Below are 26,778 nucleotides of genomic sequence, written 5' to 3' on the forward strand. Positions count from 1 at the left end.
CAATGCGGAAAGTATGGACATTATAAGCGAGACTTATAAGCGAGACTGTTACGATTTTCGAATCGGAAAACAGAAGGAGAACAAAAAGCACAAGGTATCGATTACTCTAGGAGAAACGGATGACTCTGATAGTGACGGTGAAGCTCTAGTCACTCGCTTGGCAGTTGCTATCAGTTTGTTCTCCTGATTTTGGATGTAGCATCCTTGCTCATCAAAACTCGCCACCTTGGAAACCTTTGCAATACTAGGGTATCCACTCCTCTCTGAGCGCAACACTGTACCCGAAGGACACTAGGATTTCCCCTCAGGTTGCTGTCTCCGATGCACCGGTCAAACACAACATTTCCCACCACCTTGAGACTACAGGACCACCAACCTCAGCACGTCTCGCCCCAGACCGTCTCCGTGTCGCAAAGGGGGAATTCGAGCACATGCTCCAGCTGGGCATCATCAGACCTTCTTCTAGTGCCTGGGCCTCCCCACTCCACATGGTTCCTAAGAAGACTCCTGGTGAGTGACTATCGTGCTCTCAACCGTTCAACAGTGCTGCCTGATCGGTATCCTGTCCCCCACATCCATGATTTTCTACAGGTATATTTTCTAAACTGGATCTGATATGTGCCTACCATCAGATTCCTGTGGCCCCCTCGGATGTACACCCTTCGGACTGTTTGAATTTGTTAAGATGCCATTCGGCCTCAGGAACGCTGCCCAAACATTCCAGCGATTTATGGACCAAGTTCTCCGTGGGGTACCAGCCGCCTATGCCTACATAGACGATGTTCTCATTGCCAGCCCCACACCTCAAGGACTTGCAAACTGTTTTCGAACGCCTCTCTGCCAACGGTGTGGTGCCTACTTGGTGTGACCAGTCTGAATTTCCAACACGGTATCACCGACAAAGTGCAAGCTGTTCGGGAATTCCCACAACCACAATCTCAACGCCAACTCCGGCGCTTCATTGGACTTGTGAACTTTTACCGTGCTGACCTTATGCAACCACTGCACTCCCTCATTTCGTCAGCCAAACCCAAAACCCAACACTCACATGGAACGATTCAGCTCTGGCCGCAACCCTTGCTAATGCTTCCCTCCTCTCTTACCCTCAACCTGATGCCCCCACCTGTCTCATGACCGACGCATCCGACACTGCTGCCAGCTGAAACCTGCTACAGTACCTTTGACAGAGAATTACTCGGTGTTTACCTCTCCATCATTCAGTTTCACCATTTTCTTGAAGGACGTCTCCTAACCGACCACAAACCCCTGACGTACGCACTGAACGTTCGATCCGATCGACATTCGCCACGACAAGCACGACACCTCGATTACATCGCTCAGTTCACCCAGTGGTACAGACAATGTAGTTGCTGACGCCCTGTCTCGAATTGAAACGAACGCCCTCCTCTCTGGCCAACAAGCCACTGACCCACAAATCCGTGCACTCCAATCCTCACCATCCTCAACTCTCGTGGTAGAACCAGTCGCCCTACCGGACTCAACCGACCCTTGGCACCCAAAGACCCCTGGTTCCGCAACCATGGCGACGAGCTGGTCTCTCTCACCCAGGAATTCGTGCCACTCAGAAACTAATTACTGCTCAATTTGTTTGGCCAGGCAGGCATAAACTCAGATGTTCGTTGCTGGACCCGCTCCTGTGTACAGTGTCAACGAGCGAAAATCCAACGACACACAACAGCTCCACTCACACCACACCTGACAACCGACACCTGACAACCGTTTTGATGTCATACTGGTTGGACCACTCCCGCCATCCCATGGATACACATACCGCGTTGATTGATTTACTCGATGGCCCGAAGCCATGCATTGCATTCCTCAGTGGTTGGATCTCGCGATTCGGTGTGCCATCCACCATTGTGACAGACCGCGGACGACAGTTTGAATCTCGCTTATAGAGTAACCTCACTTCTCTACTTGGTTCCAAACGCTCTCGAACCACCTCATACCACCCTCAATCCAACGGAATGGTTGAACGTTTTCATCGGCAACTCAAAGCCGCCCAACCTCAACCAACGGCTTGGATGGACACTCTACCTCTCATACTTCTAGGTATTCGGACTGCACTGAAAGAAGACATCTCCGCCACCACAGCTGAGATGGTCTATGGAACTACCCTTTGTCTGCCCGGTGAAAATTTTTTTCTCCTTCACCAACTTCTCCTTCACCAACTAACTCTCTCTCTCTCTGCCAGATCCCTCCGAATTTATCAACCAGCTCAAAACACACTTTCGGAATCTACAACCAATACCTACCCGTTCCACCAATAGAAAGTCTCACATTCCCGACGGACTAGCGTCAGCCACACACGTGTTTGTTCGCTGTTCGGAAACCACTCCAACCACCTTACGACGGACCATTCCGTATTATCAAACGAACTGATAAACATTTCACCATCGATCTTAACGGCAGCCCACATCGAACAATACCAATACGACACCAACCGCTAATTTGAACACTTCTTCGTCTCAAACCCCACTACCCACTGTTTCCCCCACTCGTTCTGGACGTTGGGTACATTCCGACATACCTTTCTCCTTTCTCATTCCGTGTCCTAATGCACTGGGAGGGGAGTGGTTACTTTATTGTATTAACGATCTTTACCATTATTGATTTCTGTAGTCACCTTTACCAGTTTTCCGTTCATGTTACGTAATACGCAATAGAATTTAATCACGCAATGCGCTTTGTAGTCCTACCGCATTGCCTCTTTTTGTGATTCTTACTATTCTTTTGTTAGCCTCTGTACTTAGACGCACACACCCTGTTTCTGTCTCATCATTCACTTCACTTTATGTTTGTGGACAAGAATTTGGAATGAAATATTATTAGTAACTAAACTACTAAAACTCTTTCAACCCTCCCAAACATAAAGCAACCCACTAAATATGTTCCTGACCTAAAATTATGGTTTGCTCACCTTTGTCAAGTTGACTTTAGTCCGATGTTGAATTACGTGAATTTATCTTTAGTGCCTATCGTAAAATTAAACCCCAAGAATAGAATTCCAAAATGGTACAACTCTGAGATTCGTTCAAATCAATATAAAAAGCCAAAGGTCTTCATACCACCACATCTCTACTGCTAAAGCTAGAAGCTGCGGAGCAATGTCTACTTAATAAGTTAGTCTCACTATATGAATCTCAACTAATCAACGAATTTGCCTTCAAAAACAACAGAAAGATCTAATCAAATCTACTCATCTCCCCACCGTTGTGCGTCTTAATAGTCAATCTGTTTTCTCTGATGTTGATAAAGCATCTCTATTTAACGTATTCTTTGAATCCGTCTACTCTAAATCTGATGACAATCAATCTCCAGCTGACAGTACACCTAGGTACTCTTGATATTACTGATTTAGATGTTTACACTTCCAATGGAATTGGACTCTGTATGTAGTTATCCACCACCTTTTCACTATGTCACTATGGTATTGCAAAATTCCATTTGGACTTTTGAATGGAAAGTCCAATGCATCGTGCCTATTTATAAATCAGGTGACAAAGCTCAGTCACAAATTACAGACCCATCTCACTGCTATGCTGTATCTCAAAAGTTCTGGAGCGCTTAATGTATGACAAGATTTTTCCATTTGTGGCGAGCATGATCTCAACAGCTCAATTTGGATTTTTCCTGTCTCCAACAATTGCTTACATTTCTAGATAATGTTATCAATTGCCTCACCTGCAATGAGCAAATAGACACTGTTTTCTGGACTTCCGAAAAGCATTCGATAAAGACCAGCAAACTAGAAACAGGGCAACCAACTTGAAATGGCTAATTTGCTAAAAAAACCCTCTGTGCGATTCAGCATTATATAAATTTTCAAGATAATACCAATACCCGTTCGTCCAGCAAGTTAACTTTAAAGCTTCCTCACCGCTTACAAAAACTATGGAACAAGCTACCTCCTATTGACTTAACTGTATCATCAAAATGTATAAAACACGTCATATTTAAATTTCTCTGGTCTCATTTCATAAAAAACCTACCATTTTTCTTGCCCTTGTAATTGCCATCATCATTCAGGCCCACTTAATCACTTATATTCATCTGGTATCATCATTAATTTTATTTTAATTTTTTTATTGTATTTTATTACTTACGCTTGTCAGTTTAGCACCCTTTTGTTAAATGATAACCCATAATTGCACTTCATTATATTATTATTATTATAAAGGATTGCACTGGGTCTGTTAACCGGTAATGGTCATGTGTTGTTTCTGTTCATGTATGACATGGTACTTTTTGTATCATTAAAAAGTAAAAAGTGAAGTGAAATTATCTTAGAGTGGCTCCTACATTTTGGTCCTTCGAACCGGTCCTATTGATCTTCTCTCGTGCTACTCTGTGAACAACAATACTCATCTACTACCGTTGACATTAATTTCTTTGTGTGTGCATTTCTTTGTGTGTGCATACACGGACACGTGATCTAGAACTGTTTGTGTGTAAAGTTGTTCGCGTACTCATTTTTTTCGTTCTCGTTTTGCTTGCTAATTTTCGTTCGTATAATTGTTCGTATAGTATAATTGTTCGTATAATCATTCGTTCTTGTTTGCTTGCTCGCTTAATTTGTTCATATAATTTCGTTTGTTCATTCGTTCTCGCTCGTTCGTATACTGCATATTGTTATTGATTTGAACGCCTGTCTGAATTGAATTTCGCCCGAAGCCTGTCGATATGGATCCTCGTGAAATTACAAAACTGAAAGAGGTGTCGTACGTGCCTAGAATTCGAACAAAGGTACTGAAGCTCCAAACCAGGCTTGCAGAAAAACTAGACTCTCTAGACACAGACTTCAGACGTCTCCTGTAGATCTCCTAGACGATTGTTGATGACTGATACTGATTTAAAGATGCGTTTACTACCATTGACTAAAAGGTGAATGGTATCCCGGAACTTGCCCACTCAATTGCTTAGACTCAACTGATAAGTATGTGCTTGATGGACACAACAATCTAATGGCATTAGATGAGCTCCGTGCATTTTGATTGTTTCGTTAAACTGAATGCAATCTAGTAGATGTGTCTTAGTTTTCGATCGAAATATTCTAAACTGGCGTAGAACATTTCTCCGTGTCAGGACTGCTGGTTTACCTATATCGTCATAATCGGGGGAGAATTATGCAGAAGCAGTCGACTGCCTGCGATATCGATGCAATAGACCCCGCCTCATTCACGTAAAAATCAAGGAATTTCATGACACTGTCCAACAACACCTTCGTGCACTAAATCCTAATTAAAACTAACACCAGAACTTATCGATCTTGCGTCCTGCTAGTTCATTCAAACCCATCGCTGCTCAACACGCTTCAACTCAAACCTGTATTGCTTGTAAAGTTGAAAAACATCTCTTCCCGAAATTCATGACGAAGCTCCTCTCTTTTGAGGTCAACAATGCAAATCGTGTCAAAGCCCCACGAAATGAACCAACACCGACAAGCGAGACTTCAAAACCCCAGACACTCTAGTGGCACGAAGCCAGAGCTCTTGCATTCTTTATGTTGGAACGACGTCTCCGTCTTCCAAGAGTCATCACGGTGTCCGGTATTGTTGGGCTGAAGCACAAGGTCTCGCTCAATCCGTCCAAATCTCTCCTACTAGACCGTCTGAGAAAACTTTCGGTATAAGTGCCTCTCTCCTGTTCTAAATTGGCCCTTAGCTGACGTCAACACATACAATAGACATTCAGGAAGCAGAAAGAACAATTTCTCCCTCTGGACACTAAACTTGGACACTGAATCAGAAGATGATGAAGGCTAATGTATTATACAGAGTAGTAGCGAAATTAAGTGATTAAACAAGTGAAAGTTTCTTTGGAAGAACATGCTATCACATCCAGCCAATCAGCAAAACACTCAAGGAACATGATTGTCTTAAGAAGTGAGTGTACAATACCAACTTGCCAAAGTTTGTGTCGGGGAAGGCCGCCTTGCGGAATGAACTACATAATTATAGTGCGTTTTTTTATTTTAGTGATAAATTGACCTGGTAGCAACTGTAGCATTCTTCAAATCTACGAGTTTATAAAAAACATGGAAAAAAAGTTCGGCCTAACATCTTGTAGTTGTAGTGGGCCAGCATGTATGTGTTGGATACCACCTAGTTAAATTAGACATCGTAGAACATTTCGTGTCGTATCGTGTCGTCAGCAAATAGGACCTTAGAGTACTCTACACAGTGGTTTTCTGTTAGAAAGATATTCCTGGAGCAGCCTTCCCTGCCTTCCCATCAACTTTACGGCTAGGGCAGTGGTAACGCAGTTGTTGAAGATTAATTTAGTACCGGTACTATAGTGCAGTTCAGCATTACAGTTCAGTGGTTCACCAATGTATAGAGGGGAGGTGGGCTTTGAACTTTCCCACACAAGTGCATGTTCCTTTGCCATGTTGATTGTTTTGATAACTATAAGTGCACTTTTAGGGTGTCTTCACTAGTTCATAAAGTTGTCATATATGCTGTAGAGCTGGTAAGCTCCAACCAACTTAGTCCCAGGCATACTTGTCCACCATGAAGACCTTGACAACACATGTGAAATTTCACATATTGATATTTCATTTCATTTGGGCCGATTGAGTTCTGGACCGATTGAGTTCTGGATGGAGGTATATGTCCGTTTCAGATTTTTCGAACCATCACCATTCTTTCCTTCAACCAAATTTTTTGGGCTTTGCCATTGAGCTCCACCGGTCTCCTTACATTGCGTGCGTCCGTCATCCGCAGGAAAAATTCGTGCTCCTTAGGTCCACCAGCAAGTCGAACACAGTTCTAGTCAATTTGACCACCGGTGGACTGTGGTCGCAGCTCAGCCAAATGGTCTCGCACTCTGTTAAACTAACCTCGCTCAAATCTTTGTAAGAGGCCTTTGTGTCAAACTTCATGTCCTTGAGCAGAGGTGTATCTCCTCCTGTTTCCCTGTACACTGGTATCTATGAGGACATGATGGCAGGACTCACGGAATAGGCATTGAACAAACTGCCCATGTACAGACTGTCGAAATTTCGCTGTTCGAACATTTGTACATGTGCAGCAACTCATCCTCCGTGTAATGTGATCTGCACTCGTGTAGCTTTCGATCGTCAATTCGCCTGCCTTGTTGACCGTCAACACTGTCTTATTTTTGATCCTTCAATCTGCACTTCATCGGTATGCTTAACTTCATCGGTATGCTTACACTTCTCCACCACTTCTCCACCACCTTCATCAGCCTATCGTGCAACTGTCATAATTGGTGTAGTAGTTCGTTTTCGATAACTCGCCTCTGAACATGGGCACTCTTCTGTTCCCTCTTTTTCAGCACTCTGCAGTCCATGTACACGTACATTATTAGCACATACAAATCTTCCACTGTCAGGTACTTCTTTGACTTCATGTACTAGCTTTTTTTGTTTTCTCGTATTTGGTTAAATCATCGCCGGCCCTGTACAGAGGGGAGAGCAGGAATTGCACACCTCCTGGTCGCTGCCACAGTCACAAGGCAGAGTGATGTCTGCACTCTCAGTAGACATTTTGCACACTAAATTGCTACTCAAACAAACTCCTCAAATGCACACATGCACACAGCTTAGTCTTACAGCTGCTCTACCCTGATGTAGCACTGTTCAAAGGAAGCTCCTTTTAAGGAAATCCTAAAGTGTTTTTTACGTCACTTCGACTAAACCATAATTGAAATTTATTCTAACACTTTAAAGTCTCTTGGATCCATGGGTCTCTTGGCTGGTCTCTGTTGCGATTGACACCCCAAAACCCACTGTTTACGTGATGTCATGCCTGCCGCCTGGTTTAAATCTGCTACTGTGCAAGATATTGAGACACCTCTCCACTGCGACACTAAGTCCAGCTAGCGATCCAGACGAATTTGTCTGCGAAGAGAAGATGTGTGCCAAGATGTGTGCCAATGTGGTCTAGTGCACCACACCACCTGCAACTGTGTGACCCTGATCACTGCCAGTGCCACTGCAACTCCTGCCTCACCACCAACGTGTCTCCCCCCACACCCAATTTGAACACTACTGACAATGTATGCTATTAGTAACATTATTGTATTATTATTTATATTAATTCCGTCAATATCAATAAGTTGCAAAAACTCCAGAAGTCATGTCAACCACATCCTCTCCACCTGAGACACTCCACTCCTTCTCTGTGCTATGTGCTATAGACAAAAAAATGGAGCTGTACTTGGAAGACCGATCACGGCCTGAACCCAACTCTGTTGAGAAAACAAAAAAGACAACCTGCACTGTTAATTAGAATTTGAATAATTCAGTTTTGAATAACTTCATTTTGCCTACCATGTGCTAGTATTTCAATTGCCAAACTGAGATGAATTTTGAGACAGCCACCTTTTCCAGCAGCCACCTTTTCATTCGGATGATGATATAGCTGAGCTATTATACATTCACTCTACATACATTCACTCTACAGCATCCTACTTTATAAAGGGTCAGAGGTCACCCCACTGCACGATTTCTAATTTGCAACAGCAGTACGTACGGAAGCCCATTAGGGACATCCCCAGGTTATTAATTCTCAAGGTTCAAGCTTTAAAGGTTCCAACGCAAAAGTTCTCCAGGTTCCAGGTTCCAGTGCACAAGGCACAACGCAACTTTGACCTTTGACCCATCCGTTTTGGGCATAGCGCGCATGGCTACTATTATGTGAACAGTACTGCACTGTGATCTATACTAGTACAGTACTAGACAAGTCTACATGTCTGAATCAAGCAGGAATAGGGTTATTAAGACGTACTTTTACAAAGGATACACAATTAGAGAATTCCTAAATTCCTGTATTCAAAAAGAGTACTGCGTAATCTAAGATTGAGAGGAGACGTAATCCCTTGACTAGGAGACGGCTACTGGCTATTATTGAAGCAATTTCTGTAAGTATTGTCACATTCGCAGAAAGAGTTGAAAGAGTTACAGGAGTCTAAGAAGTTGTGGAGGAGAGTGGTGCGAAAGTATAAGCTGCCTATATCTCGGTAAGAGGCTAGGTTGATTACTGCATGCTTGTCTACCATGCAGGAGATAGTACGAAAATTGCTTCGCACCAGAGGAAACAAAACTCCGAAAAGCTCATCGACTCACTCGAAGACACTAAGGTTGGCATGTTGACATTTATAATAAAATTATTAATTGCATGCCGATGAAGCCATACGGATTCCCAGTACATGGCTGCATAGATAGGTTCAATTAAATCTGGTGATTTGTGTACCATTTGAAAATGTTCCTATAGTGACTAAGTCGTGCATGTGCATGTGCACGATACTTTAAGCTTAAAGGTGGGATTGTTATAATGATACAGGGGCTCCCAGTGTTTTAAGGCGTGACTTGGGAACAGAGAACACTTATCTGTCATGGATTCAACCATTTCTACGACAGCACCATGTTGACTCTCTTAGTAGTACACATTAGTAGTACACAGGCATGTTTCAGATTTTCCAAATCTGTTTCAAACCAATCCTATACTATACTTGACAGAGATCTTTTATACAAGCTCAGAGAATAGAGAATATGGCGTGGTGGACATATAATACAACTGAATATGCCAGCATCACTCTTCTGATTGCTACACAGTATAACTTAAAGCATGCATGACTGACAAAGCATGCATGACTGAATAGCGCCCTATGCAGTATATGTATATATATAGTCCTAGAATCCGCTTTTATTTCCCTGTTACTGGTTTTCGGATAGCCCTTTCACATTACAGATTCATTTATTTGGACACAATCGAGTCTTACACATGCAGGGTTTGCAAGCCAAGGGTTTATTTGATGAGACTGATCCACTACAGCTGTGAGTTTTATTAGAGCACACTATATATGTATGGCCAGTTGGTTGTGGAAGCTAATCATTGCTAACCTTTAATTGCATAGGAAATGTTTTGTTGTAGATTGGAATTCCTTAGGAAACAGAGACATCCTTACGTCTCCTTGTGGAATCCCTGAGAAGCTATTCAATCTACCTGAACTATATGGTAATACATTATATATTTATTACAGCATACACTCGTAGTGATGCATGATCCTCTTATAGATTTGAGGTAGGATCGTTTTCTAACCCTAAGCTGCACGTATACTGTCCCAAAAATGGCCGGATTAATAGAGTTTACTACACATTAGAGTTTACTACACATTAGCCTCGACTCCAGCCCCTTGAATAGTATTTAAATTAATTTATTATTTTTATCTCTTATTGTGATAAAGAACAGAAAAAGAAAAAGAGATCTCTGTATATACTGTAGACAGAGACAGCTAAGTAAAACTGTTGAGGCTCGGATCGGATACACACTCAGGCGAGATACACACTCAGGCGACAAGTTAATCTCATAAGAAATTAGTTAAACCAAAAAATAAATGTGGATAAGTACAGTGGCTGTGACGTAACATAACTACTTATTGATTTACATGATAGATTTACCATTGAAAGCACTATCCATTAATACACAAGTCCGGATACACGCTCAAGCAACAAGTCCCTCAGATTGTAGACACATTCAGGCCACACAGTTCTCGGATCAGATACCACGTACTTACTACAACGAGAATGGCACTGAAGCAAGAATGGCACTGAACGTCGAACAGACACAGACACACTAACACTTTGAAGATGGAGATGGCTTCACTCAGAGAAACAAGAGGAGAAATCACCATCACAACACTTCTTTCATCACAACACTTCTTTCAGAGAGAGGTGCACTGGTCCTGTCAAGCTTCACATCAATCAAGAAAGGGAGTGTCTGGAAAGCAGATGGACTAGCCGGTCGGTACGGTACCCACATAAACACCAGCGTACAGACACTTCATCTTTTAAGACTAGACCTGGTTTTCCAACACAGGATAACGCGTACGCGAGAGACTAGACAGCGAGAGACTAGACACAACTTGGACTAGATTTCTTTTTTCAATGACATCATTATAAATGAAACAGATAACAATGTTTTACAAACTAATGCGGAATAAGAATACTGATAAATATACTGCAATTTACGATTACCCAGAATCTGGGCGCATGCGTAAACAATGTATACTAGGCCGCCTTTCTCAGCGGCTTGGAATCGAGGCTAACTACACATATATGCACAGCTCAGCTCTCTCGATTTGTGCTATAAACTTTTTCATTCCCTCCTTATTTTCACCTGCATCTTCGTACTCACCATCATCGATGAAGTCTGATACCATTTCATATTTTGGTCATCGTTGGAATAAAAAAAAACTGTTTTATTGCGCCTAGCAGCATCCGGTGGTTCAATGTCCGTGGGTATGTAGGTGCATTCATCCTTTGTAAGAAAGAAGTGCGAGCTCTCATGACCGTCAAAAATACCTTTCCTTGGTTTCAGAAAACAGTAACCTGCAAAATTAGCCTGTGTGATAACTTTCTTAGACTTTGTGTTTAGCATATAGGACTACTTGTTCCCTGCATATACAGCAAACAGATCCATACAGTATAATGTCTGATCTTGGTCCAGCAAGGAGTATAGTCTTACTAGCTACTACCTAAAACCTAAAACTTCCTTTCTTCACTAAAATTAATAGTAAACATGTGGCATTCAGCTACTGCGCATGCTCAACTGGGTGGGCTTATAATCGAGTGAAAATACCCTCGTGCAAGAAGGGATGGGCGTTTATTCAAGATGGGCTTATTTTCGCGAGGGTACGGTATTAACAAACCAACTTTATTTAATCCATGGTCACCTGAGATAAGCTGATTGGCTGGAGATCAGCACTAAGTTCAAATATTGACCCAATCAATAAAGATCATGTTTTGGAAAAACGTTTCCAAGCATTTCCGAAAAGTCCAAACGGCAATTGAGCGTGAAAGTTCCGTCGTGTGATTCGTGTAATGTGTGGTACCACGAGCCAATTCCCCCAATTCCCCAAGAAGTACGAGAAGATACCATTCGTTGGAATTGTCCACGGTGTATTCAAGGTGTGTTCAAGGTGTGTTTTACATTTACATGTTCCGTTTCCAACACAGATGTGTGTCCTGCTGGTGAAGATTCCACACGTACATGTCTGTCAGCCACCAAGAAGAGTTCTTTGTAGGGTCAAAGTTCATGCAGTATTGTTACGTACAGCGCGTCAGCCACCAAGACGAAGGGTAGGGTCTTTGTTTGTGAAGTCAAAGTGCATAGACATACATGCTGAGGTCACTGAGGGCGCGTCAGCCACCAAGACAAAGGGGGTCAAAGTTTATGCAGTATCCAACTCAGACCTACATCATGTCACTGCTTGTTCGCAAGTTCGAAGGGTACATAGGGTCAAAGTTCATGCGGGATCTCTGATCAGACATACATGAGAGTACGTATATTCTTTGTTTGAGGGTCAAAGTTCATGCAGTACTGTTATGTAAACCATACATGATGATGTCAAGGAGCAAGGTCATGGTCGCGCGTCAGCCACCAAGACAAAGGGTACTATGTTCTTTGTTTGCATGCAGTTACAGAGGGAACCTATGTCACTGGGCAGGGCGAATTACCGGGACACAAAAAAATAATTACGGCTTGCAGTGTCCCTTGGAATAGAGCAAGAAAAATTACGTTAAAGTCGAAGTGTCCCTTGTGTTAGGGTGTCCCATAGCCCCATTTAAGGTACGTACACTACCTCGATTCCAGGCCGAGGCTAGCCTCGAGACCAGGCCGATTAAATGTGGCCTGGATTCGAGGCTAGGCCGAGGCTAGCTCTGCAACTTTCGTGCAGCTCTGCAGCTAAAATGTCTTTTGTGCAGTTTAGAAGTTGTGTACGGGGGGGTTCCATGTCTACAAAGATGTGGAATCCACAAATAGGAGAACAGCTGTTGACAAAACAGGAAAATGGAAATCCAGAGGATAGCTTTGCAGTTGGTGTTATTAAAGATGACACGACATGTGCCCAGGGAATTATCTCGAATATTATTCAACGTGGTGGTTACATTTCTTGTGAAATAAGTGGTAGAAGACAATGTTCTGTTCTTCTCCAAGGAGGACTAGAAATACCCTGCATCTATACCTTCAAGGCAAAGAAGAAAATGGTTGATAAATTGTCTGATTTGTTGTTGGTACTGGTGGACTCTGATGGACCTTAGTATTAATTAATCAATATGATTAATCATAACACTGTATTGCATCTTTGTAACAGTATTGCTTGAATAAAATAATGTATACCTAGTACGTACCTATACAGTTTTCACTGTCACATTAATCATAACACTGTATTGCATCTTTGTAACAGTATTGCTTGAATTTGCTTGAATAAATATTAAGAATGTACCTGGTACGTACCTATACAGTTTTCAGTCACAATCAATATCTGATAGGGGTTCAAAGTCAGGTGAACAGATAGAGTCACTATCATCATCACTGTGGCATATCATGATCAGATGCTGACTAATCAGAGCTTGAAAATGGATCATTGTCATTTTGATTCTCAGAACAATAGCCCATTGACTCACTTCCAAATACTTCAACAATAACTTCTTCAATTTCTTTTTGGACAACACTGTCTCTGATCATTTCATTTTCGTGTCCTCCTAGAGCGTTAGATATTCCTGTCACGAGGAATGATTTCTTGACAATCGTGGGATTGCTGTCCAGCGTGTCGTTAGCTTCACAAATCCAGTTGACAAGATGTTGCTTTGTCGGCTTGCTAATGCTATGTGAGATCCCATTAGTATCCACTTGCTCTATCATATACGTCTCCCAACATTTCCGCAAAACTGACTTCACTGGCTTATTGATACTGACATCCAGTGGCTGGAGCACTGATGTACACCCACCTGGAATAACCAATACACTCGTGTTTGAAAGTCTGAATGAGTCTTGTACACGCATGGTCAGATATGTGCGGTGCAGGAGTCGAGAATAAGCAGCGAGCACCTTTTCTTAGTATACTTGATCCATACATCGTCGGTCCATTTGATCATTTGTATCTCGTCCATCCACGCTTCCTTTTGAAAGGAAACAACTGCACCATGAGAATTGGAGATATCCTTAATTACTCGCTGCGTTTTTCCTTTAAATATAACCATAGGAGGGAGCATTTTGCCTGATGACGTACAAGATAAAACAGCAGTGATGCGCTGTTTTTCGGACTTAGTTGACTTGTCAATATCTTCTTTCAGCCACCTATCTACATTAGATGAAGGAATACCAAAACGTTTTGCAGTACAACGAATGTCATGATGTCTTGCATATTCTGCAACCTTTAACTTTTTGCCCATTCGAATACATTATTCGTATTTTTTTGACTGGTGGACTTAGCTCTGTATAAAAAAATTTTATTATTATCTTTTTATACTAGCTTTTAACCCTACTCTTATACACACCTATGGGCATACCTGGATGAGAACTTGTTGCAGGTAGATCTACCGTGACTACGGGTCCAGGTCCACTTCCAGGATGGCCTGGAAGAAGTTGCAACTGCGACAGAAGCAGAAGGTATGGCGTGAACAGTTAGAGCTGGAGACTGTCTGACAGACTGAGCAGGAGGAAAAAAATTCTTTAGAGTTGCCATTCTCCGCGCGCACTGCACTATAATAGTACTAAGCAACGAGCAGCCTCGCCCCTTCTGGTCACGCTCACATTGCGCATGCTCTTTTTCATTCTAATTAGATCGGGACGTCTAAAAATATTTACATTTCCTGTTGTTCCTTAATATAGAATGAAAAAAATTACATAAGTCCGAAGTGTCCCTTAGAATAGAGTGTCCCGGTAATTTGGGTGAATACGGTAGAGTGTTGAAGTTCATGCAGTGTTGTTATGTACAGAGGGATCCAACTCAAACATACATGATGAGTAGAGCAGAAGAATCGAGGGTGGTCGCGCGTCAGCCACCAAGACGAAGGGTACGTATGTTCTTTGTTTGGTCAAAGTTTGTTGGAAACTGAACTCTGACTTGTTGTAATTAGTATATTTAGCCATTACGTAATGATTAGTGACCTTTGGTCTTCTAGAATATTCTTGTGTTTTTGTATTTTAAGCCACGTGTGTGACCTTTACTCTTAGTTCTGTTTTGTGATTCTGTGATGTTCTAGAAAATAACAGGTTATGGGCCCAGGCAACGCCTAAGCTGAGCAGTAGATCTAGATAACAGTAAACAGAACTCGGATCAAGATCAACGGATTTGTCGGATCAAGGATCAACGGATTTGTCCAGTCATGGAAGACAAGTGGACTGTGGAGAAACTAGACGGGTCCAATTAGATCACGTGGAAATTTCAAGTGAAACATCTGTTACTACTGGCCAAAGGCCTATGGAAGTATGCAGATGGATCAGCTGTACTTGCGGAAGATGCAACAGTCGAACAACAAACGAAGCATCAAAGTACGAAGCATCAAAGTGAATCACAGAAGGCATTCTCTGTCATTGCTATGTCAGTTAGTACATCACAATTGTACCTGATAACCTCCTGTGAAAGACCAGAGGAAGCCTGGAATTCCCTCAAAAAACATTTCGAGAGGGAAACGTTAGCCAACAAACTTTTCCTTAAAAAGCAGTACTTTAGGAAGGAAATGAGTGAGGGAAACTGTATCAACATGCACCTAAAGGAAATGAAAGAACTGACTGACAAACTCAGCTCAATCGGAGCACCAATCTCCGAGGAAGATCAAGTTGTCACCCTCCTAGGAAGTCTGCCTTCATCATTCTCTATTGTAGTTACTGCACTTGAGGCACGCGTAGATGATCTGACACTAGACTTTGTCCAGCAGCAGCTAATACATCACGAACGCAAACTCAAAGCCCAAGAACTGAAGTCTGAGGCACCACACGATTCAGTGTTATTGGGAAATCAAAGGCGGAAGACCCCAAGGTACTGGACTTGTGACGAACCTGGACACGTTCAACGGTTCTGTCCAAAACGAAGAGGGACGTCACAGCACCGAGCACCGAGCAAAGATCACTGAAGATGCAAGCAATGAAGATGAAGGAGCATTCCCAGTATCCGATGAAGTACCTGAAAACAAGTGGTTGATAGACTCTGGTGCGTCCAGTCATATGACTCCCAAGAGAGAGTATTTTTCAACGTATCGAGCATTCTCTACTCCCGAGAAAGTTGGCCTTGGTGACGGCAGAACTGTTGAAGCAGTGGGAGTTGGAACCGTCCGAGTAAACATGTTGTTCAAGCAATAGTAAGAAAGCCGTAATGTATGATGTATTACACGTTCCGAAGCTGGCTTGCAATTTGTTCTCTGTAAGAGCAGCAGCAAAAAAGGGGAACACAGTGAAATTCAATCAAGTACGATGTTGGATCAAAGGTCCCAAAGGAAGTCTTCAAGGAATGGGGTCACTAACCGGAAAACTGTATCAACTGAAGTGTGAAGTCGAAGTCCTAAATGACAAAGAAAATGTTTCAGTGGTAACAGAAAACTTACCAGAAGTTGACTTGTGGCATCAACGGTTAGGTCACCTGAACAAGCAACAACTCAACACTCTTGTGGATCGAAATTTTGCATCTGGCATTAAACTGTCAACAACCTCCGAGTTATCGTTTTGCGAAGGATGTGTGGAGGGAAAGATGCAGCGCAAACCCTTCAAGTCTCTGACACATAAACAGTCGAAAAGAAAACTAGAACTCATTCATAGTGATGTGTGTGGACCATTTCAGGCAGAGTCGATTGGTGGAAGTCGCTATTTTCTCACATTTATTGACGACTATACAAGATGTGTCTGTCCATTTTATCAAGCACAAATCAGAAGTGTTTGAGAAGTTCAAACTATTTGAGGCAATGATGACGAAGGAGTGCGATGAGCCGATAATGAAACTGAGAACAGACAATGGGGGCGAGTACTTGTCAAAGGAATTTCAGGCATATCTCGCATCAAACGGAATCGAACACCAACTCACTGTACCTCATTCTCCCCAACAGAATGGTGTGGCAGAACGGCTAAACCGTACACTTGTGGAATCAGCGAGAGCTATGCTATCTCATTCTAATCTACCCAATAGATTTTGGGCTGAGGCAGTATCAACTGCTGCCTATCTCAGGAATCGTACTACCACATCTGCCAACGAAGAGCAACTCACACCTTATGAGAAGTAGCATGGTCACAAGCCGGACATCAGTAATCTCAAGGTGTTTGGGTGTGCTGCCTATAGTCATGTGTCAAATGCACAAAGAAGAAAACTTGACAAGAAGGCACGAAGAATGTGTTTTGTTGGTTATAGTAAAAATCCTAAAGGATACAGATTGATCGATATCAACACTGATAAGGTCATCATCCGAAGAGATGTTGTGTTTAATGAATCTGACTTTCGATTTCTCAACCGAAAAGATGGCACTGAAAGTGTACCAATCCTACCTGACTTGTTCGATGAGCCTGAAGATGAAGGCGAAATGTTCGATGAGCCTGAAGAAACTCGGTCGGAAGAACTACCACGTAGATCGGAACGAAACCTGGAAGAACCACTACAAAGATCAGAACGAACTGTGCAACGTCCAGACTACTATGGACATTCCGAATCTGCTGACACGACCACTACAGAATTTGCTGATACAGCAATCGTACCTGAGCACCGTGCCTGCATTATGCAAGAAATACCCGAGCCAGTATCATTTGATGAAGCACTTAAAAGTCCTCATGCAAAAGATTGGAAACTTGCAACTGACGCTGAGTATCAGTCTCTGGTCGACAACGATACTTGGGATTTGGTAGAACCCCCCGAAGGAAGAGCAGTGGTAGGCTGCAAATGGGTATTTAAAGTCAAGTATGATGGAGAAGGCAAAGTTGAACGATTTAAGAGCAGGCTGGTTGCAAAAGGGTATTCTCAGAGATACGAAATCGATTTTGAAGAGACGTTCTCACCAGTTGTGCATTTTTCGTCAGTTCGAACACTTTTGGCCCTTGCTGTACAAAAGGATATGATCGTCCATCAAATGGATGTAGTTACTGCATTCCTCAATGGCGAGCTCGATGAGGAAATTTACATGCAACAACCTGATGGATACCAAGTTTCGGGGAAAGAAAATCTTGTCTACAAATTGAAGAAATCTCTTTATGGATTAAAACAAGCACACCTAGGTGTTGGAACCGAGCTTTGAGAGAGTTTATGATACAAATTGGATTTGTACAAAGCGATGCTGATTCATGCGTGTTTACCTGACTCAATGAGCACACAACAATCATAGCTGTCTACGTTGATGACCTGATTCTCATTTCAGATGTCATTGAAGTCCTGTTGGAAACGAAAGGGCTCCTGTCCGAGCAGTTCAGAATGAAGGACATGGGTCCACTTCATTACTGTTTAGGTAACTGTGTTTGGCTACACCAGAAGCAGTACATAAAGTTGATGCTCAAGAAGTTTGGCCTTGCAGATGCAAACAATGTTTCTACCCCAGCCGATTGTAATGTGAAGCTAGTCAAATATGATCAAGTGAGTGGATCTACTGACCATGTTGAATATCAGTCAATGGTAGGTAGTCTGCTCTATGCAGGTTTGCGTACTCGCCCGGACATTGCCCAGGCAGTGGGAGCAGTTTCTAAATTTTGCTCTAACCCAACAGAAGCTCACAAAACTGCAGTAAAGAGAATATTCCGTTATCTGAAGAAAACGATGAATCTGGCATTGAAGTACTGTAAGGATGGAAAACCAGTCACTGGATTTTCAGATGCTGACTGGGGAGGGGATCTGGATGACAGACGTTCAACTACAGGAAATCTGTTTTTACTCGCTGGTGGAGCAGTAAGCTGGTTAAGCAAGAAGCAAGCAGTGGTTGCTCTGTCCACAACAGAAGCCGAGTATGTGGCACTAAGTCTGGCTGCACAAGAAGCAACATGGCTCCAGAAGTTGCTTACAGATCTACAGATGCCAACAGAACCGATTGTTATCAAGGAAGATAACCATGGAGCCTTAGCACTGTCTCGAAATCCAATTGTGCACTCCAGAACAAAGCATATCGATATTCGATTTCACTTCATACGGAAAGCACTGGAGGATGGCATTGTCGATGTCGCTTATTGCCCTACCTCTGAGATGGTTGCGGATATACTTACCAAACCCATTCCTCGTGAAATTGCGTACCCTAATGGGAATAGAAGAACTTGTGACAAATCCTACTAATTAAGTGGGAGTGTTGGAAACTGAACTCTGACTTGTTGTAATTAGTATATTTAGCCATTACGTAATGAATTATTAGTGACCTTTGGTCTTCTAGAATATTCTTGTGTTTTTGTATTTTAAGCCACGTGTGTGACCTTTACTCTTAGTTCTGTTTTGTGATTCTGTGATGTTCTAGAAAATAACAAAGTTGACATACATGCTGAGCAGAATCAAGGTACAAGAGGCCACCGAGACGAAAAGTACGTATACTTTGTTTGTTAAGTAGGGTTGTTTGTTAAGTAGGGTCAAAGTTCATGCAGTACAGAGGGATCCAACTCAGACCTACATGATCAAGTACGTAACGTATGTTTGTGAAGTAGTTCTGAAGTAGTTTATGCAGTACTGTAGTTACAGAGGGAGCTGACCAGACTTGGTCGCGCGTCAGCCAGTCAGCCAGTCAGCCACGAGTACGTAGTAGGGTCAAAGTGTAGGGTCAAAGTTCATGCAGTATTGTCATTGTTATGTACAGACGATGTCACTGAGCCCAAGGTATGTTTCTTACCTTATATCAGTTCATGCAGTATTATGTACAGACGATGTCACTGAGCCTAAGGTATGTTTCTTACCTTATATTACAGTTCCTCCGTATGTTGTTGCATATATTGATATTGATGTAGTAGAGAACTTGTTTCCTGCTGCGCAAGACAGAGTACAGCCAAACAAGAAAGTACAATTCTATGTACATCAGGATTTCTAACTATCTAACTACAAATCCTCCTTTTATAATTTAGTTCTACAAGGAAATGTGGTCTAAACGTCTGACAAAACGTTTAATATTGAATACTTTTCGATTGAATACTTTTTGATGGATGTATGTGACGTTGGCTAAGGGTCGTCCATAACAGCTCTCCTTTTTTCTGCACTTTCTAGTGCATACGACACGCGCGAAATTTTCGCTGATTTCGTGGGTTAGCAATCCTACACGAAAATATAGATTAGATTCCATTTCCAGCTCTTGGAGGAAGCCTTGTCGGTATCCGTTTTTACACTTGCCGCCGGTAAATCGCCTGCATCATAATTATAGTATGTTGCAAAAATACAGCAGTATGAACATTGTGTGGTATTCTGCTCAACATTCTACAACCTCGTTATAGCAAAGAGTGGGCATATACACACACCCCATACACCCCACATATCCAGTTTGCTCAGCAACGAGGTTCATCCATAATTTTAGCCTTTATACCTGCCTGCAGTAGACTAGATTATCACAAAAACGGTCGCGAAGTCCTATCTTGAAAGGGGCCTCACTAACAATACAATTGCAGCTCACTCACTAACCCATACACACACCCTTCGGAATATCCAGTTCGCGAGGTTCGTGTCCCTTCCATTCTCTGTCCCTTATACCTGCGCCTGCAGTAGTCTCTTGTAATTACAAAAATGGCTTCTCTCTGTCACAACTTCCTCTCAACTTGAGACCACGATCACCACGATCACCACTTAAAGTAACAATTGCATATTGCTGCGTACTATTCCACTGGCCATTGGTACTGCCTTATACTAGCTAACCATATGGAGAAAACGTTGACCGAAACTAATTGTTACATATAAGACTATATTTTCGATATTCGACATCCCAGAGTAGCTCTGTTCAGAATGGTGATCTTGTGTAGGTGAGTGTAATAAATAACACAAATAACACAAAGACAAAGACATCGAAGCGTGCTTAAGCAATTGTAGTTATCACACATTTGTAGTTATCACACATGAATGTTTCTAACACAATAATGTGTATGGTTACATCTTGAGGCGTTTTTCAGGGGACTGCCCAGACGGTATATATCTAGGCCGCAGAATCGATGCAGCCTGATCACAACGCTGGGGCGGGCGAAGTGAGCCACAGCTGGATGGGAAGGTGCGTAGTGCTGTCCTTACTCCCCTTACTCCCTTACTCCCACACTGGAGCAGGACCCATTATTATGTTGCATTATAAAAAAAACAAAAGAATGTATTAGTGATGGAGTTATGGAGTTATGGATGGATTTTTTATGGTGAGCAGAGTATCGATGATTGATAAGACAGTGTTTTGGCAAAGAAACTAACGGAACTCCTTACCTAACCATGCTGCTGAGGCGGGGTGACAATATGATTTACAATATGATTTATCACTTATTTATCACTTATGTATGCATATCATTAGGTTGGTGTGTACCGTGTGTGCTATTGTTCAACGTTTTGGACGCATGCGCGTGGGAGGCAGAGCCGATTATAGGTATACTCTATGGATAACTGCGCTATTATTTATCGGTACATTACTGGTATAGAGTGTTAATGAGAAAATAATAGTTGACACTAGTTTATGGCCAGGAAACCCCTATCCCTCCCGCATTACTCTTGCTAACCAAACCAGACTGGGCATCACAGCATTGGACCAGGCTGTGGAGTTCTATTTTCGAAATCCATCCACCCAACGACTCAACTTCGTTATAGTATTTTGTAGCCTATATAGTTTTGCACCTCTGCACCAGTTATGTCAATATGTGTCATTTTTGTCAGGAAGTGGCATTTCACATGGGTCCATTAAATGTTTCGAAGCAAATTGCACAATAACTAAGCTGGAGGGGGGTTAATATTTGTTTCACAGACCCTGTATTCACTTCGAATGACATTAAGCGTTGGTACGCTGAAGACAAATCTAAAGGGTGCACAACTAGTGAAAGTATTGTGTGGCTAAAATAATATTCTGTCATGCAAGTACACGTAGAAAACGTATCTTACGTTGAGCATCTCAGTCCTTCTGGGCAATTCAAAAGAACACAATGTGCCGAAATTTTTTCCCATAACTGTAGGTGTGATTTGCAATCTTGTACTGATGTGCAGTCACTACACTATTGTCACGAAAGTGACTAAAGTACATGCAAGTTCACATTAATAATAATGTTTTCACAGATTGAACCATCAACTACAACACATTGAAAATGAAAATTGTGTTTTAGAGAGATGGAAAGCTGGTGATAAGGTGATAAAGTGTACAACTCACAACTCTGTACAACTCACAACTCGAATTCCTTCAAAGCCGAAGCGTGAAACAATGTTTAGTTCTCTTTGGTGATATCCAGTCCATTGCTCGGCAACGATGGTAATGCTGCTCAGTTGATCTTTGTGACTACAATTATTTATGTTGGCTCTACAGCTGGACATAGCATGACATCAAAGAAGACGATTACTGCGTACAATAAAACAGCCTTACAATAAAACAGCCTCTTCCTGTGATCCTGTGATTTAGAACAGCCATGCAAAATCACTTGGGAGATCACACCTTTGGGTTTCTTCAAGTTCAAGTGATATTGACATCCCTGCTAATGTTAGACGTGATGCCATGAACAAGTATTTTCTTCAGCAGCGAGCAGAGAGGAAATAATAGCAGAGAGGAAATAATAGAACTTGAAATGAAACGTTTCATTTCTATGCTGCATAATCGGATTGATAGACTCACTACTTCTCTACCATTGACACCAGCAAACTGTTGAAGAAATGGGGATGTTGAAGAAATGGGCTTTGTGTTAAAGTACTCACACTCCGAAAAACTTTCGCACTGTATTATGTAGACGTTTATGTAGACGTTAATGAACTACCTATTGTGATCTCTTGTGATCTCTATTCACCGGATTTCTTTGATGAAGAACGATATTGAACGAACTGAACGAACTGAGAGGTTACGAAAGCTTGAGGCTGAGGAACAGGAGTCATGCGATGAATCAGTAGATAGTGATGACATGAATGTGTGAATTTGAATATTTGATTTTGAATTTCTGAATTTCTGTGTACATTATTTCTGTGTACATTAATTTTGTTGATATCATTGATAATAATTAATTAATTATGTTATGTGACAACCTTCCACATGCATGTGTTACACAATACAATTTAATTTTATTATAGCAATATTTATTATAGCAATTGGCCAGTTTTAAGTTTTAATTGTAAAGTCATATGCAGCTATAGCCTACTCAGGTTGGTTAAGGTCGTTTCGTGCAGTCTCTATTCATTGTCATTGTGTAATGGTTTCATTGGTTTCATTGGTTTCAGTGTGTACCTTTTTTATCGGGATTCACATTAGATACGTAAATTAGATACGTAAAATGGATAACACCATTACCATGGTTACCGGTCTTGTTGTGTAGACTAACCTGAGCTAGATATAATAGGTCAGCAATTATAATTATGCTTAATTATGACCAATCAACAATAGCAAAAGAATACGTATCTACATTTTTACCATGATCGAGTACAGACGGTGACTATTAGCTATATATATATATATATATATACTTGAGTTCGGGTTGTTGGTAGTTATGTGCTGTGTGCACACTCCGTACTGCAGAAAAATGTCCATGGGTGCATGTTCAAAGACACATCTTATAATCATAATTTCCTACGGTCCCGCATTTAGGGGTTTCACTTAATTATGACTAGGGGTGGGTGGTGGGTAGATGCGTACATGCGTAATAGTCACAGTAACAGTAACAGTCACATAATAATAATATATACCCACCCCTATTTTTCCCACTACCGTGCATTTTTTATTTGATATGATCGTTTGAAGCTGCCTTACTCCATACAGCGAGGGTCTTTTGAACCCCTTCAGGTTCACTACAATGTACATCTCCGATATGGCCCATAGAGATAGCTACATAATTTACATGTGTTTAGATATCGTAACAGAAAATACATCAATCAATGATGAATAGTACTGCTAGTACTGCCAGACCACCAGGCACGACTGGGGGGACTGAACACAATATCGTGTAGCAGGCAGGGTGTATAGTTATTTCACTACCCTGAAGGCTATGGACACTCAGTCATACAACTAGTACCTGAATGCAAATTTAGGGGAGGGATATCTCCCTTTCCCTCTCCCCCTCTCCCCTGTATGACACCATGGCAGGTTATTGGTATATAGAGCATTAATCCAAATTGAAAGCAGTGCTGACTGATACTGTATGACCAGGAGCACGAGCACATAGTATGACTTCCTGGTATGACTTACTGCTTTTTGCTTTCATTTGTACCAGTATTTCATTTGTACCAGTACACCTATTATTATGCTAACAAAATCTCCCAAGGCCTAACAAGCACCCCCCGCTACCTACATCACCGTGGCCTAAATTGAAAGTTCATTATAAGGACAACCTGAATAAACCAGAATAAACCAGACACCATGACTCTACAATGTGTATAAACAGCTAGTGCTTACTTTCATAAAAGTAAGATGTAATGTAAACGAGAGTTCCACTACTGGATGCTCTTTACGCCTCTTTCACTTCCGCCTCTTTCACTTCCTCCAGGAAACACCTCCCCTCCCCTTTATGAAAATGTAGCGTTACTGTCTCAACTCCCGCCGCATCACTTAGTGATTGTGCCTGCATTTTAGTTACATTGTGTAATCAGTGCTACAAGTGCATGCATGACCATGCAACTTAATGTATGAGAGCAAGATGATCCCACTACTGTACACAATTGCAGTTCCTGCCAACTTCACTGTGATGTCGTACAACGTCCTCTGTGAACTCTGATTCAGAGACATGTCGACGTATTGTAAACAAGCAAACGAAACACTCCTCACTTGATTGCATATACATGTAGTACATGTTCTGTTCAGTTAGGTTAAGTTACTATGTAGAGAGACTAATTCTCACCTCAGAATTCATCTGTCTCATTACTTTCTGAATCTTTGGCCACGTCACTTCTTTGCTTTTTGAATATTTGAATATTCTCCGATTCGTTCTTTACAGTGTATTTTGTATTTCTCCTTGGTTGTAGGCAGGGCAAGAGCATCTGAGTGTTAAAAAATATAATTATGTACACTCACAAGTGCAAACACAAGTGCAAACATTGTGGCTATCTATTGCAGCCCATGAAACAGATGATGTATAACTATAGGGGGTGGGAGGGGGTATATTAATTATTGCTATCTATATACAGAAAAACACACAATACAGAAAAACACACAGCACAGTTTTGACCCAGAAGGGCTGCCTTTCTGTAGTGGTCCTGGACCACCAGGAATGTCACTGCTTCATGTACACAACATAATGAATCGCGGCCTTCATTATAGACCACTCGTCTCAAATTAACGTGTGAAGTGGTGGAGGTGAAAAACATCAGATAGTAATAGTAATGATAGTAATGATCGGAGTGGTCATTGGAACAGGTTTTACTGTAGCTAGCTAGCTGTACCTGTACTGTATAAACAACCCCCGTGTGTGCTGCAGCAGGGGTAAGGTGATTAGTGTGTGTGGCGAACTAGCATGAGACAGTAGTTGGAAAATAATAGGCAATTTGAAACTTGTAAACTTGTAGACGATTTTTGTTTTCTGATTGTTCTGATTGTACCGTTTAGCTTTATAGTCACAAATCACAAAGTTATATCCATTTGCTGCTGTGCGATGAAGCTCAACGCATGGGTCCATGAATGCATAGAGCATTCACCCCATGAGCATTCACCCCATTCACCCCATGACATTAATTATGCCATTTATGGTATTAAACCAACGACCTTCTGTGCCTGAAGATGAAAATTAATGATGCACAGGTTTTGCCTCATAAAATCTTATTAAGGTCTTTTTTTGATCCTCATTTGATCCTCACTTAGTACTAGTGGGTATCTATTACTAGTGGGTATCTATCTATCAGCCATAGTGGTAAATTAATATCAGCCAAAGCATTCATTAATATTGTAGAGCTGCATAGAGCTGTGATACCTTTACCATGAATATTGCTGATCCCATAGCGGTGACCTGACACATGATCTTACCACATGATCTTACCTCTTCTATAACGTCATGATCTCATGATCTCATGCGAAGCGGGTGACCAGCCTGGTCTGGGACTTAGAGGTTACAGCCATTTTTTTGTGTGCCTTTACGCTTAGCAATGCAAATTTGTCGGCTAAGTTTTTTTGCACAGTTGGACAGTTGGACAGTTGGACAGTGGATCTAATGAAAATCAAATGTGGCCTAGTTATCAGCTTATTGTCCAAGCTTATTGTCCAAGCAAGCCGGCCAGCCGGCCAGTCAAAGTACTCTTCAAATGCTGTACTCTTCATGGAACATGGAAATTGTCTAAGCTATCGTAGCTTATGTTGATATTAATTTTTAATCCATCATCCAAATCATTTACAGTCGCTTCTATGATATATGGATGATATATAGATGCACTGATATGGATGCACTGCTTGTCGTACCTCCTCCATGCCAAGCTGAAAAGAAAGTTTGAATACGAAACAAGATTTACTTTTTATCGTAGCTTCCTTTAAATTTAAATATTGAGCCATACACAAGCGATCATAAAAGCACAGTTGTTCATACCACAGTTGTTCACACCCCTCGATAAGCTATTCCATATTGATACAAGCACATTTGAAGAATCACACTGCCTTTAGATTCTGCCTTCAGATGTGTTCCTGATTCGTACACGACCGGTAGTCGTAGTTATTGAGTAGTAATAGTTGCAGTTTCACCAGTGAGAAATATAGTAATTTCTTCAGTTGTATGGGTGAGTTGTATGGGTGAGTGGGGAGGTATATTTCTTCGATAATGCTCGCTCCACGATAGGCAGGCATTGGTCTAGGCAGGATTATAATAGAAGCGTCTTATATAGAAGCGTCTGGCGTCTGTGATGTTGCAGTATAATCTATGCCACGAGGCATAACTACTGTATAATTATAGTGACCGA

The 26,778-nt window shown here is 41.8% G+C and overlaps 2 long non-coding RNA genes across 4 annotated transcripts; one reads left to right on the forward strand and one right to left on the reverse strand.

Annotated features, from left to right (window-relative positions):
- Positions 1 to 8,604: 8,604 nt before the first annotated feature.
- Positions 8,605 to 22,821, forward strand: LOC135345987 (uncharacterized). Of its 3 annotated transcripts, none has more exons than XR_010397954.1 (6): positions 8,605 to 9,126; positions 9,777 to 10,004; positions 14,771 to 19,395; positions 19,442 to 19,508; positions 19,571 to 22,180; positions 22,235 to 22,821. It is a non-coding gene; the product is annotated as an uncharacterized LOC135345987 (long non-coding RNA). The 3 variants fall into 3 exon arrangements; XR_010397952.1 differs by having other exon boundaries at positions 8,609 to 9,126; positions 19,571 to 20,956; positions 21,991 to 22,818; XR_010397953.1 differs by lacking the exon at positions 22,235 to 22,821 and having other exon boundaries at positions 8,612 to 9,126; positions 19,450 to 19,508; positions 19,571 to 22,137.
- A 181-nt stretch (positions 22,822 to 23,002) lies between these two features.
- On the reverse strand, positions 23,003 to 26,459 carry LOC135345990 (uncharacterized). Its single transcript, XR_010397956.1, has 4 exons — positions 25,282 to 26,459; positions 24,741 to 24,879; positions 24,299 to 24,464; positions 23,003 to 23,419 (listed from the first exon to the last, which is right to left on the reverse strand). It is a non-coding gene; the product is annotated as an uncharacterized LOC135345990 (long non-coding RNA).
- Between the last annotated feature and the right edge of the window lie 319 nt (positions 26,460 to 26,778).

Source organism: Halichondria panicea, chromosome 13, assembly GCF_963675165.1.
Source record: "Halichondria panicea chromosome 13, odHalPani1.1, whole genome shotgun sequence".
Classification (NCBI taxonomy): Eukaryota; Metazoa; Porifera; class Demospongiae; order Suberitida; family Halichondriidae; genus Halichondria; species Halichondria panicea.